We start from the raw sequence: 15,179 nt of genomic DNA, 5'->3' as shown, positions 1-15,179 counted from the left end.
AAACATCTGCATGGCTTTGCTTTCTTACTTCTAGGGGGAGTCTACTAAACTCCTATCTCAATAAAACTTTCTCTGGTGACCCTATAATTGAATCCCTGCCTTTTCCCAGTTTTATTACTCTGTAGCCCTTACGACTATACACTATATACTGTTTTTGCTTTACTTTTTGTTTGACTTGTCCAATCTTCATAGGGGTGGAGGATTTTTGTCTGTTTCCTTTTCTGATGTATCCTTTAACTCTTAGTAGACATTTAATAAATGAATAAACATAAATTTATATACAAAACATACACCAGTATATTAAAAGTATATCATTGGATGCTGGGAGTACATGCAATTAATTTTTTTTTCTTTATCCTTATCTGCATTTTCTGTGTCTTGAATCTCTTGATGGGCATGAATCTCTTGTGCAATTCTTTTAAAAAATAAAAATCTTGTCTGGAAATACCTAGCAACATATTCCCCAGAGCAAGTCTTTGAAATATTTTATATTTCCTAGCACTTGACATGCAGGAGGGAGGAAAGCAGGAGGCATAAACTTCCAGAAAATCTTAACTTTCAAGACATGATATCATCAATTTTGTCCCCCACAAAAACCTTTCTACACACAATCTGAGTTCAGTATTAAGCATATAAATATAAGAATCTATAATTTGTTAATTAGTGATAAAATGTTTTGTTTCCAATTATACTACAAATTTTATTTGTCCAGCAAATAATTTGTTTTACAGTGTCCAAGCATGTATGACCATTATTCTGTCTCTTTCTTTTTTTCTAGGCCACCTTATTATATGGTAGTTAAAAGTGATTAGACAGTATTCATAGCATTATATCACCTTGTTACACTATAACTTTGTTAACTTTTAAACTTGTGTCCTTGTATTATGTGGAATCATCAGTATGCTTGACCATCTACTCAAAATTTAACCTCAAACAAATTCAGCTCCAAAGAGGTGAAAAGGATGAAATGATTCAATATCCAGCTGTGCAGACGTGCAAATAAAAATTAGTCCTTGAAAAATTTGGCTTTAAGTTTTCTGTGTTGCATATCAGAAGACAAGACAGTGGATCACTACATCAAAAACTAATGATGTAGGGGCGCCTGGGTGGCTCAGATGGTTAAGCGTCTGCCTTCGGCTCAGGTCATGATCCCAGGGTCCTGGGATTGAGTCCCGCATCAGGCTCTCTGCTCCTTGGGAGCCTGCTTCTCCCTCAGCCTCTCTCTCTCTCTCTCTGTCTCTCATGAATTAATAAAAAAAATCTTAAAAAAAAAAAAAACCAAAAAAAAAAAAAACTAATGATGTATTGTATGGTGACTTAAAACAAAAAAAAAGACAAGACAACATCTCTGTTGTATAAAATATCAAGAATTAGATTTACTTTCTTTTATTTTGATCTCTTTGTAAAAAACTGTTTTCTATTTTGATTAACTTTGAAAACAAACATTCAGAGTAGGGACAAAATGAATAGCAAATATATGAAGTTTTATTAAAAATTCTAAACTAAGTCAATACCACCTTTGCTTCACCATGTTATTTAAAAGTTAATGACAACAAAAGGTCAATGGCCAAAACTGACAGTTTTGATGTTTTTTGAAGATGCAAATTACTGGAAAGTGCCTCAAATTCAACATCTTTCAGGCCTAGGCAATGCAACTTTGTTCTCATGTCTCACAGTCCAGTTGGAGTGTTTGCTTTTCACTGCTTCAGTGTAGGATGCAGCTGGTAGTTGCAATTGACCATGAATTTTTTATATGGAAAAAGTGATTCTTGTACAATGGTCAGTATCATATAGCATTTGAGAAGACAGAACATGATAAAACTGTATTTCTCAAAAGCATGATCAATCCAAAACACCAAAGATTGGCATAACGGGGTAGGCAGTCTGTGTTGCTCATTATGTCCAACACTCCTGCAGTTTTCTTATAGTCTGATTTCTTTTCCTCTTAGCTCTGTGATTGATATCAATGCACCCTCTCTTTTCCTCCTCCAACCACTTTGCCCTCCTTTGCCCCTTGAGAATTGGCACTCTCGGTTGGAGATTTTTGTAGAGTTTTTCTGTTGCCAGTCCAGGAGCTGGCATTATTTCTGATAGTCATTTTAACTGGATTCAACCCAAACGTGTTAAACGATTGAAGGAAATTAATTGTGTTGTCTATGTCAATAAAAGAGCCACCACAGTCAAGCCAACATAACAGGCTCTAACAGTAAATGGCCAATTTAAAGGTTCCTTAACAAATACCAGTGATAGCACTGTAATGCCCAACCTTTCATCACTCGAATATTAAACAACGGGCATTAAAGACACCAGAGAAGAGACGATATGATACCAAACAGACTGACGTTGGTCAGTTTTTTCACTTGTCATTATAGACCTCCAGATATGAATTAAGTTCTAGCTGTCTTGTATATTTTCAGATGGAGCCCAAAAATGATGACAGTATTTTAGGTATGTCAACTTCTTTTCTCCTCTTGTCGCCTCTGGAACATGCTCTCCTTTCTGATAATGTCCCCTCCTTCACTGAGTCTCCTTCTTTAATTGTTTAAGATGTTTGATATAGACGGACATGGATTTGGAGTCTCAACTTTTACTTCACTTGTTCACAGGTGACGGCTGAGAGATGCACAAGAGACAAAAATGACAGGAGTGTCCTAGAATTCAAGTACTGTTTCTGCCTCTCCTCTTGGGCAGAAAATAAGCTACAGATACTTTGACCTCTATCTTAGGAAAATACCTGATTGTAACTTTTGCCCCCTAAAATGAATGAATTCAAGTTAAAATGACAAATGGTGGGGGGGCTGCCTGAGGTGGCTCAGTTAGTCGGTTATCCAACTCTTGATTTCGGCTCGGGTCATGATTTCAGGGTTGTGAAATTGAGCCCTGCATTGGGCTCTGCACTGGGCATGGAGCCTACTTGAGGTTCTCTTTCTCTCTCCCTCTGCCCCTCCGTACCCCTGAACGCTTGCTCGCTCTCTTTCAAAAAATAAATAATTAAATAAATAAATAAAAATAAAATGACAAATTGGCAGAAGTTATTCGGAAAACACTATAGATTAATAATCATTCATCAACTAGAGTTTTGTGAATAACTTTTCCTAACCTAACCTTTAACCTACTAAATGGCGTTAACCTTTCAAGTGGCAACACAAACATGCTAAAGAAATAAAGTGAGAGAAGTTGATAAAAAATTATACAGCAATACAAATGACTGATAAGTAGAGGAACAAATGTTCAACCTTATCCATGCCTTCATTTGTAATAATAATTAAAAAAAGAACAAGACACACTTTTTCAGTCATCCTCTCAGTAATGAGATTTGAGTGATGGAAGCTGGTGCTGTCGAGGATGGAGTGAGACTGGAAAAGTGGGGGTGGATGTGCCCAGGGCCGATGGAGTATTTATGTGCCCTCTCTTTTTAAACTCTGCTGCAGGGAGCTAGACTTTGTAAAACTAAAGTGAGATACTCATGTTTATAAACAGTTGTTTGAAGTGTAAATAAGAACAATATTTTGGAAATAATTTGATAATGTACTATGATAATTTTTTAAAATGTTTGAGCCAACTCTTATAGTCTATTGCTATTTCTTCCTTAAAGTTTGATAGAATTCACCAGAAAAATCATGGAGCTTAGATTTTTATTTGTGGAGAGCTTTTTTAACAAAAATTCAATTTCTTTAATAGTTCAAACTCTGGACTTTGATTGTCATCTGGTTTGCCAAATGTATCTGCCTAAATTTTATAACATTTCTTATTAGTAGATTAATGTTTGTAGGTTCTGTAGTTATATCCTTTTTGTTTTACTGATATTTGAAATTTGTGACTTTTTCATTTTTTTCTGGATAAACTTAGTTAGACATTTTTCAAGTTTATTCTTTTTTTTTCCCCCCAAAGAACCAGTTTATGGTTCTGTTAACTTTCTTGACCTTTGGCTATTAACTATTTTCTTGTCTTATGTTTGTAACCTTTTTATTTTCCCTTCTGCTTAGTTTGGGTTTACTTTATGGTTTATTTTTTAATTTCTATTTTTTAAAAGATTTTATTTATTTATTTGACAGAGAGGCAGAGAGAGAGCAAAAGCAGGGGGAGCGGCAGGCAGAGGCAGAGGGAGAAGCAGACTCCCCGCTGAGCAGGGAGCCTGATGCGGGGCTTGATCCCAGGACGCTGGGATCATGACCTGAGCTGAAGGCAGATGCTTAGCTAACTGAGGCACCCGGGCACCCCTATTTTTTAGTTCTTAAGATTGGATTCTTAGAATAACGATTTTAGAACTTTCTTTTTAATATATACACATTAAATCTATAAATGTCCCTATAAGATGTGTTTTAGCCACATCCCACACATTTTATTATGCTTTCTTCATTTTCTTTCAGTTTCAACTGTTTTCTAATGTCCATTTTTTATTTTTTCCTTTGACTCATGGGTTATTCTGGAGAGTTTTCCTCACTATCCAAATTCTGCAGTATTCTTTAATATATCCTACTAATGTCCTTTTCCTGGTCCATGATGTCATCCAAGCTCTCTGATTCCACTTAGCTGTGGTGTTTCCATGTCTTCTGATGGCGCCTTAGTCTAACTCAGACACATTTGAAAAATACTACCCAGTTATATTGTTGAAGGTCTTTCAATTTCAATTTGCTATTTCTCATGATTAAATTGAAGTTATACACTTTTGGTAAAATAAAGAAAAATACCAGAGAATTAACGTTATGCCCTACTCATTGCATCATATAAGAAGTTACATCATGATGGTGTATTTTATTACTAGTGATTTTGAATTTTACCACTTCGTTAAGGCGGCATCTCCATTGTAAAGTTACCATTTTATAATGAAGTGTCTTGTGGGGAGATACTTTGAGACTATTGCAAATACCTAGTTTCTCAATACATCTTTACTACTAATTTTAGCATCCCTCAAAATTTCTTCTTGCAACAGTTATTACTGCAGGCCTGGTAAAATGGTGGTTCTATCTTCTCTTGACTCCTCCTGTATTTAATAATTAAAATTTTATTTTAAAGAAATCTGCTCCATCTTCTTTGATTTATTCAATTCCTTATTTATATCAGTGGACATACTGATGGATATTTCATCTTCTTCTCCAGGTTATAAATCTATCGCTATCCTTATTTTCCCAGATTTGGCTCGGAGAGCTTCTTGAGGTTAGGCTCTGTGTCCTTTCCACATAGCTCCATCATTTTTGAGCCCTTCCTTGCTTTCTGGCACCACAAAATGTTCCAAGCTTATCTTGTATTTTCCTGCCCAATCCTGATGTCAAATATTTCTCCAAGGAGCTTTGGTTTCCTTAATTGGAGAATGTTATTCTCATTGCCATGGAGGTGTCATTTCTTGGGGGCCCTTTTGCTGAAAGAGCTAGGAAATATACTCACACACATATTCATATACATTTTTGTTTCTACATGGATCCATCTGTCTATATGCCAAAACCAATGACCATACCAATTGCTTTTTATTCTAATCCAACAGTATAGGATTCATTCTAGCTTTTCCCTTTCCCTTATTTGTAACACCATTCTCTGCCAGTAGAAAACTTAGCTTTCATTATCCACAATATATTTACGTTTTGCTCAGTCCTAGCATACACATAAAATAATTCCATATTTGCAAACCCATACCCTTGTGAAAAACACATTTATAAACTGGGGTGTCATATTCATGCATAGTTCTTTTTGTCTTTAGCTTTATAGATATAGTCAAATAGTGTTTGGGGTTTTGTTGTTGTTTTTTGTTTTGTTTTGGATTTTTTTTTTTTTAATTGCTTGGTTTGTTCTTTTACTCACTCCCCAGTCCTTCAGTGTGGTTATATTTACCATTGGTAAGCCAGTTAAGTCCATTTCTTACTTTTTGTATTACATTCTATATTCCCCATAAATTGGTAGATTTTAATTATTTATTGGGGGATATGTGAAACATTACCACAACCCTAAAAGAGCTCAAAAAATGCTCAGCTAAGTGTCACTCCTCTTCTCTACATCATGTTTCCATTACCCCATTATTTCAATCCCATTCCCACCCACCTTCTATAGGTAAACAGTCTCATTAGTTTCCAGATTATTTTTCCTGTATTTCTTTTACAGAAAAGATCATATATATACATTTTCATAAATCCCATTCCTTCTTACACCAAGTGTAGTATGGTACAGAAACTCTTTTGCATTTCACTAAATACTTTATTAAGTTCAATTTAAAAATAGTTAAGCATGATTATAAGAACTCTAATGACATCCTTGTTTTCTAGTTTTATGATCCCTCTTTCCTAATTTTGTGTCTATTGTTGGATTTATTCCTGATCATGGTTCACAATCATTTTCTTGCCTCTTCGTGTGTTTAATACTTTTTCTTTTTCTTTCTTTCTTTTTTTTTTTTTTTTGGCTGGAATTGTGAATGTCTGCATCGTTGTTGTTTTCCTTTAAAGAGCACTGTACTTTCATCTGGCAGGCAGTTGAAGTGACTCGCAGATCAGTTTGATCTCCTTCAGGCCTCTTTTCAAGCTTTGTTATGGTTGGCCTAGAATAGGCTTCACTCCAAATGGAGTTTAGCTCTGCTAGGAAGGAATGACCCCGTTGGCTATCACCAGGGACTCTAAAAGTGGCCAGATCAAATGTCTTTCTACTTTCTGTGAACTCTGGGAATTGTTCAGTTTGGAAATTACTAATTATCCTTTGTTGGGCCTCATGGACTTGAACTCTACACATGCACTGATTAGTTCTCAGCAAAAATGCAAGCGTACCTCGAGCATGTTTCTGGAGCTTTTTCTCTTCATACTTTACTCCTTTTTGGGACTCTGCTGTGCAACCTCCCCATTCTCCCCGCAGTTTCTATGTTCTCAACTCAGAAGACTTTGAGGATGTGTTTGGGCTCCCTCTTCCTGGGCCCGTGGCAACCAAGCAGGAGCCTGAGGTGATGAGATGGCTGGTCTTGTTTGTTTCCTTCCTCTCCAAGATCACTGTCCTGTTCTATTGTGCAAAGCCTGAGACCAATTGATACATATAGTTTGTTCAATTATCTAATTGTTTACCTCAAAAAAAGCAAGTTTGGTCTTTGCTGTTCCATCAGGCCTGGCCATTCTTAGTTTTCGATATCAAATTATAAGCAGTACTCACTAGCCAGAGAGCCAGCTTTGCACAACACAGGGACAATTGTCCATGCTTTAAGGTAGTTAGCCCCCATCCGCAAACTGTGGCCATAGATAATATGCCACTCTGTGATGGCTGTAAGGTGAGTGGTGCCCCTGGAGCTGTGCAAAGTGAACTTACACAAGCATGAACGTGGCTCCGGTGGAATTCTAGAAACAGAAAATTTGCTATTGCCATGTCATGTGGATTCTATCTGCAGAATCAAAAGGGGACAATGATCTTACTATTTTGTTAGAGGCTATAATGGCTCGAGGGGGCTCTTAGGACACATTAGAAACATGTTGACTGCTCAATGTCCACAATAGCCAAACTGTGGAAACAGCCAAGATGTCCATCGACAGATGAATGGATAAAGAAGATGTGGTATATATACACAATGGAATATTATGCACCCATCAAAAGGAATGAGATCTTGCCATTTGCAATGACGTGGATGGAACTGGAGGGTATTATGTTGAGTGAAATAAGTCAAACAGAGAAAGACATGTATCATATGATCTCACTGATATGAGGAATTCTTAATTGCAGGAAACAAACTGAGGGTTGCTGGAGTGGGGAGTGGGGTGGGAGGGATGGAGGGCCTGGGTGATAGACACTGGGGAGGGTATGTGCTCTGGTAAGCGCTGTGAATTGTGCAAGACTGTTGAATCTCAGATCTGTACCTTTGAAACAAATAATGCAATATATGTTAAGAAAAAAAAAAGAAGGTAGCGGGAGGGGAAGAATGAAGCGGGGGAAATCGGAGGGGTAGATGAACCATGAGAGACGATGGACTCTGAAAAACAAACAGGGTTCTAGAGGGGAGGGGGGTGGGAGGATGGGTTAACCTGGTGGTGGGTATTGAGGAGGGCACATTCTGCATGGTGCACTGGGTGTTATGCACAAACAATGAATCATGGAACACTTCATCTAAAACTAATGATGTAATGTATGGGGATTAACATAAGAATAAAAAATATATATATATACTAAAGAAAAAAATAAAAAAAATAAAAAAAATTAAAAAATTAAATAAAAAAAATTAAAAAATTAAATAAAAATAAATAAAAAGAAACATGTTGACTGCTAAAGGAAACAGAAATGTAACTTAAGTATAAGAAGCCAGTAAATATATACATCAAGAAGACCGTTGTGGAAAACCAAATGGTTGGATGCTGGAAATTAAACTATAGGGTGTGATCCAATGAAGAAATTCAGGCTCCTCAAGATGTGCGTAATTATACGTTATATATGTACATATATTATGTATATTTATATTATGTATCTATAGAACCACACATAACAACTCCTCCTTGGGTCTTCTTCATTTAGGATAAATCAATTTAAATAAGCAACAGAGAGACTGCTTTAACTGGAAAAAAAAGGCCAAACTTGTTTATGAAAGTATGGAGAGCCTGTCCCTCTGGATACTCCTGGAGATGGTTGACAGGTGAGATACGGGGCTGAAACCTTTTATGGACCCACTAGCAGAGCTAAATAATTTTCTGTCCTTAGCAGCTTCTTGATTTACTGAGTAGGCACTTACAGTATGGAAGTTCTATAACCTCATCCAACAGTTACTGCCTACCTACTAGTCATCACGATATGTAGTACCATGACAAATAAGATAAATAAGATATGATCCTTGTCTTTGGGCATTTTATAGTGTGGCAGGAGGGATAGACTGAGGAAAAATAATTTCAATAGAAGTGATAGTTCTTCAAAGAGAAACTTTAAAGGGGGTATCAGGTATCAGTTGGGCAGAGGTATCCTCCCAAATCGTTACAATCTAGAGATCTATGTCACTACATATGTATCTTCCTACGCCCACACGATACACATACACATACCTAAATGTCTACGCTTGCTTACAGCACAAATGTCTATGAGCCCTTATAAATTATTGCTGAAACAGAAGTTGCATTACAGTTTTTGCTTCAATTAAATATCCTTTATCATTGAATGTAGATACTCATTTTGTTCTGACAAGCATAATTTAATTTTAGTAATTACCGTGTTTCATGGAACACTATCACACGCATCAGGTTTATTTGGTGAGACTAATGCAGGTGTAGTCACGTCAGAGTTTCTAGCCATGTGCAGCTCGCAGGTCTTCACAGTGGAACTCAGTGAGTTTGCTACTGTTCCCACTGAAATGTAGCTGATTAATTACAAAGCTAAATGAAGACAACTGAGATCCCACAAAATACTGGATCCTAAAGACTGAAACAGTGACTCCTTGAGGAGTGATAGAAGCTTTCGCTGTGGCCTGACTCATGTTATTACTAATAGAAAAAGAGCAGTGTTCCCAAATGAATTACATCCACAGTTCCTGTGAGCACCCCACAATGATGTCCTCCTTTTTTTGTGGGGTCTCATCGTAGGAAAAATACGGCAGCTCGTTAAATTGAGAAATAGATGGGTAGACATATTGTGACATGATACAATGGAGATGTTTTAGAACTAAATCAGAATATACTTTACTAAAAGGACAGTTTCCCCATTACACTAGTTTCTTTCTTTTTTTTTTTTTAAGATTTTTAATTTATTTGACAGAGAGAGACACAGTGAGAGAGTGAACACAAGCAGGGGGAGTGGGAGAGGGAGAAGCAGGCTTCCCGCTGAGCAGGGAGCCCAATGCGGGGCTCGATCCCAGGACCCTGGGATCATGACCTGAGCCAAGGCAGATGCTTAACGACTGAGCCACCCAGGCGCCCCTACACTAGTTTCTTCTTGCTGCCAAAACAAATTACTACAATCTTAGTGGCTTAAAACAATGGTTATATATTATCTTACAGTTCTGAAGTTCAGACGTCTGAAATGGCTTTATGGAGCTAAAACCAGGGTATTGGCAGTGCTTTCTGAAGGCTTTAGGGAAGTGTTCATTCATTTCTTTGTCTTTTCCAGCTTCTAGAGGCTGCCCACATTCCTTGGCTCAGGGCCCCTTGACAACTGAAAAGCCAATAATCCAATCCCTCTGGCCTTTGCTTAAGTTGTCATATCTTCTTCTCTCTCTCATGCTCCGTCTTTCACTTACAAGGATCTTTGTGATCATATTGGGCCCACCCAGATCATCTCCCCATCTCAATCATGTTGGCAAAGTCTCTTTTGCCATAATAGTAACATATTCACAGGTCCCAGGAACTAGCATGTGGATTTAATTGGGGAGCCATTATTCTGCCTACCAAGCCCAAGATGAGATAGTTCTGAAAAATTCCTCTATGTTTATTTTGATAGGCTATATTAGTGATATTGGTAGTTATATTTTGATAGGTTATAGTAGCAGTTCATATTAATTTTGATATATTGTAGGTTATTCTGATAATATTAAAAAGTTTATTTTGAATTGCTGATTTAAATTGGGCATATGAAAGAATTTACTATTCAACATAAAAAATGTAACTAATTGGAGAAAGTCTCTTTAAGATGATGCAGGAACTTCTCATGTTGAATTTGTTGCTGGAAATGCTTGGCAGAAAGGAGGTCTTGCATATTTAAAGTATTTGAATTATATTTTTGTAAAAGAATGTGTCTATTATCTGAAAAAGTGCTTGGCTCTCTCTGCACTCCTGGTACAGTGTCTGTCCATTGGTTTTTGCTTAGCATGGTGCCCACTGCCCAGCACTTGCATGAAAGCTCCTTGGTGTTCTCTTGTAGAACTTAATTGATTTTTTATTATGCCTGCCTGAGCAGAGCACACAGGAGTGTTCTGAGGCCACAGAATTATTTAGTTCTGACAGTAGATCTTTAAAAAAAAAGGCCTAAGCCATACATCCTACCTCCTAAATATCTCCTAGGCATCAGAAAAATGTATGTATAAGTAGCCATTTTTTCCTAATTGAAATGGAGCATTTAAGTCAAAATAGCTTAGAGGGGTGTGTGTATGTGTGTGTGTTTCTGAAGCATTTCTGCCAGCAAAGAGTCCTTCTCTGACCTTGAGCAGAAACCCAGAGTTTCTTGAGCCCACCACTCTCCGAGGTCTTGTTTCTCCTGCTTTGCTACCCATTAGTACTGAAGTTGGAGAGGCAAATGTGTTGTGTTGTGCACTGTGCTAAAATCTTCTGTATCAGTGGATGGTCTGAGACTTAGTGGTAGTGGGTGTTAGCAATATTGAACACGTGCTGGAAGATTCATCTTTCCATGTGGACTATTATATTATGGTGGTGTCTCATTAAGGAGAAGCATGGGGTTATTGGAAAAGGAGATAATCATGTTTTAATTTTTGTTTTCTGGGAGAAATTATTAAAAATTAGGTAATTATAATCAAATAATGTTATCCAGATACTTTTATTTTAAGTGTTCATAAGCAAAGTTAAAGTAAGCCAGATCACTCTAGGGGTCTCTATGCTTATGAATATGTGATTAATAAGTGATTCGATCATTTAATAAATACTGCCTATTTATTCTTTTCTAGGGACTAGAAGAGGCATCTTATGAGGAGAATAAAAATACAATTTGAAAATGACAAATGCATTAGATGATTTTTAAATTTTTCTTTATTATCAGCAAAAATAAGAAAGTAGTTTAATGGCAGTGGGTTAAGTGGTTATAGAGTATATCTCATGTAAAACAATTGCAGATAATTAAGCTTCATTCTCCTGTTAACTTGGCTATTGGTTTTAAAGGTGGCTTTAAAAATGTTAGGAATATATCCACTATCCTAATTGGAGCCTAATTGGAAGACTGTCCTATCAGATGCTGAATTAAATGAGTATCTCCAAGAATTTTGCCAAAAAGTAGAGAGCAAACCTGGGAACCTACCAATATGTTACCATGCGTGGAAATGGGGATTTTGTAGATGTAATTTTGCTAAGGACATTGAAATGAGGAGATTATCTTGGATTATCCAGGAAGGCCCAGTTTAGTCACAAAGGTCCTTAAAAATGGAAGAAGGCCTCAGAAGACTCAGAGGGAAATGTGACTGTGGAAGGAAGTTTGAATCGATGTGGCATGAGAAGGACTCAACTTGCTGTCGCTCCTTTGAAGATGGAGGAGGGGGGCCATGAGGCAAAGAATGGGGGCAGCCTCCTAAAGCTGGAAAAGTCAAGGAAATGGATCATTCCCTAGAGCCTCCAGAAGGAGTGCAGTAAGATAATAATTTGGTATATTTTTAAGCCACCAAGTTTGTGGTGATTAGTTGCAGCTGCAATGGAAATCTAATACACATGAATCAGAGTATATTAGAATCATTAGTATTTGGTTTACATCCTGGGAGCAGGTAAACTCATCTGTAGTTGAAAGTGAATTTCAGATTGTCAGTTTGTTCCAAGAGAAAAAAAAAAAGAACTCTAAAACTTAGTAGCTTTACATTTTTTTTTAATTTTCAGAGAATTAGGAGACTCACACAAGCCAAGTTTTGAAACTAACTTAAATTTAGAAAGTTATGAATTTCTAACAGCATGCAAATATTTTGAAATTTCAACTCAGTGTTTCCTACAAATGTGACTTACTGCTCTGAAGACAGTTGTTACCAAATCACATATAATTTTACAAACTTACATCTAGCTTTTAAATAAATCAAAGTTGATCAATGAAGTTTCTTTGACAATAAACCATTCTCTCTGTCTCTCTGCCACTATATATATTCAGCCTAGAAAGTTCATTCTGCATCTGTCCCATTAAATTTTGTTGACTTTAGAAGCATTCTTTAAGATACTTTGTGTGAGTGAAAATTATAGTAAGTATTCATTTGTCTGGTTCATTTATTGGTTTGTACATCATGTTTTTACTCACTGGACTCATCATCATTATGGGAGGGTAAATCTTTGCTTTGAAAGTGTCATACCCTTGTTATGGAGAAGAGATGCAAACAATTACTAAGAAACTGGATCCTTTTTTTAAAGATTTTTAAAAAATTTATTTGAGAGAGAGAGCATGTGCACATGCGTGAGCAAGCAAGCAGGCAACGGGGGGCGGGGGGTAGGAGCAGAGGGAGAGAGACAAGCAGACTCTGCACTGAGCATGGATCCCAACATGGGGCTTAATTCCATGACCCTGAGATCACGACCTGAGCCAAAATCAAGAGTCGGATGCTTAACCGACTGAGCCACCCAGGCGCCCCACTAAGAAACCTGATCTTAAGCATAGTACTGTAGTTCCAAGTGCACTGTAAATAATAATAATAATAATAATAATAATAATAATAATAAATGTCCTTTCAAATGAATAGAGAATACTCATGAATCTTATTTTACCCTCTCCCTCTGGCTTATAACAAATACTTGGCTTTCAGGTTCCCACCATCATAACTCTCTGATTTTATAACCCACCTGTGGGTTAGAAGTAAGGAACAATACATATATACTATAGTGGTGGAAACTAGGAAGTTACAAGTCTTTATAGTAGTCAAGGCTTTCCAAGTGTTCTCAAAGTCAAGCTGAATGCAGACTTAATGTTTTCACTTTTTTCTGTCTTACACTTTCAAGTTGTCCATATACTTAAAAACATATACTTATGTAACTGATTAAGTTGAGAGATTAATCATGGCATGATTGGGGTCTTTTAACCGTTCAGAACTGGTCCATTTCAGGCTCAAGTGGTTCCTGTGGTGTAGTCAGTCTTATCTGCACATATTTCAGAGTAAGTAACCATATCTGGGTTCACTAGCTGTTCTGAGACACTAACTTACGTCATCCACTCAGTCTATCATCATAATGACTGAGAACTGAAAAGCAAAGAGATTGACTCTTCATTTCACAAATTTAGTTTTTGTGCAAGAGCATAAGGAATTGTGCCTACTTGCATTACACTATCCACTTCATGAATAAAACAATACAAGATCAAGCACTTCAATTCTTCCAGTCAAAAATTCAGTTAATTAAGATTGTGTTTAGATTGCAAATATTTTATGTTGCATTTATGCAGGGGGAGTTGTCAATCTAGGGTGTAGAAAGGAAAAGTATTGATTCCAGTTATTGTTTCAAAGGTTAAATATCTCAACTGAGTTTGCAATTAGGAAAATTCTAAAACTTTTATCGTAATAATTTTCATTGATAAATTTCCAGAAATATATGTATACTTATTTTTTTATTTCAGCCTGGCCCTTGGGAAAAAAATGGAAGTCTTAAGTGACACATTCCATCATAAAAATATTAAAGGTTGGTCAATCAACCAGCAAACATTAATTTCAAGCCTTCATATTCATGTACGAGTCCTGATGAAAAAAATGGTCCATGCCATAAGGTGTTTTGTTTTTTTTTAATTTAAATGATCTGATAAGATTTCTAGTCAGAGAATACTCAATTGCTCTATCTCAAGAAACTACAATAGGTATGACAGGAAGTCCGTGGGCTGGGAGAAGGTGGTCTCAGGTGAGAGTCTTGATGGATTTGAGTAAAATGTAAAGAACGGGGAAAGCATTTCAGGAGGGAGGGAAGAGCAGGAGCAAAAGTGAAATAAAAATGGACCTGACATGAATAATGATATGAACATGATGATAACTTTTGAATAATATGAGATTATGTTAGGAAGGGATGAAAGAATAATCTTGACTTTGATATTACAGACAATTAGGACTCACTGATGAGAAGGGCTTATCAATGATCAGTGAAAATAGATGATGAAGGAGAAGAAGCACATGATCTGGTAAGAATCATGGTGCTACCTTTATGGCCACTAACACTGAGAGACATTGTTTTCTATTCCAACATGCAAAGATAACTCTAGTTGTGCAATTTCACAAATACTTTAAAAAAAGGGGGGGTTTCAGGGAACTCATGATCATAAATTTCTTCTATGATTCTATATCTTATAGAGACCTACAGAGAATGAGAAAGCCAGGGTTCTTTTCTCAATTAAAAAATTCTATCTCTACATTTTTCCAAAGAAGACATCCAAATGGCCAACAGACACATGAAAAAGTGCTCAATATCGCTCGGCATCAGGGAAATCCAAATCAAAACCTCAATGAGATACCACCTCACACCAGTCAGAATGGCTAAAATTAACAAGTCAGGAAATGACAGATGTTGGCGGGGATGCGGAGAAAGGGGAACCCTCCTCCACTGTTGGTGGGAATGCAAGCTGGTGCAGCCACTCTGGAAAACTGT

Source organism: Mirounga leonina, unplaced genomic scaffold (assembly GCF_011800145.1).
Source record: "Mirounga leonina isolate KUSES-001 unplaced genomic scaffold, KU_Mleo_1.0 Mir_363, whole genome shotgun sequence".
NCBI lineage: Eukaryota > Metazoa > Chordata > Mammalia > Carnivora > Phocidae > Mirounga > Mirounga leonina.
This window is presented reverse-complemented; position numbering follows the sequence as displayed.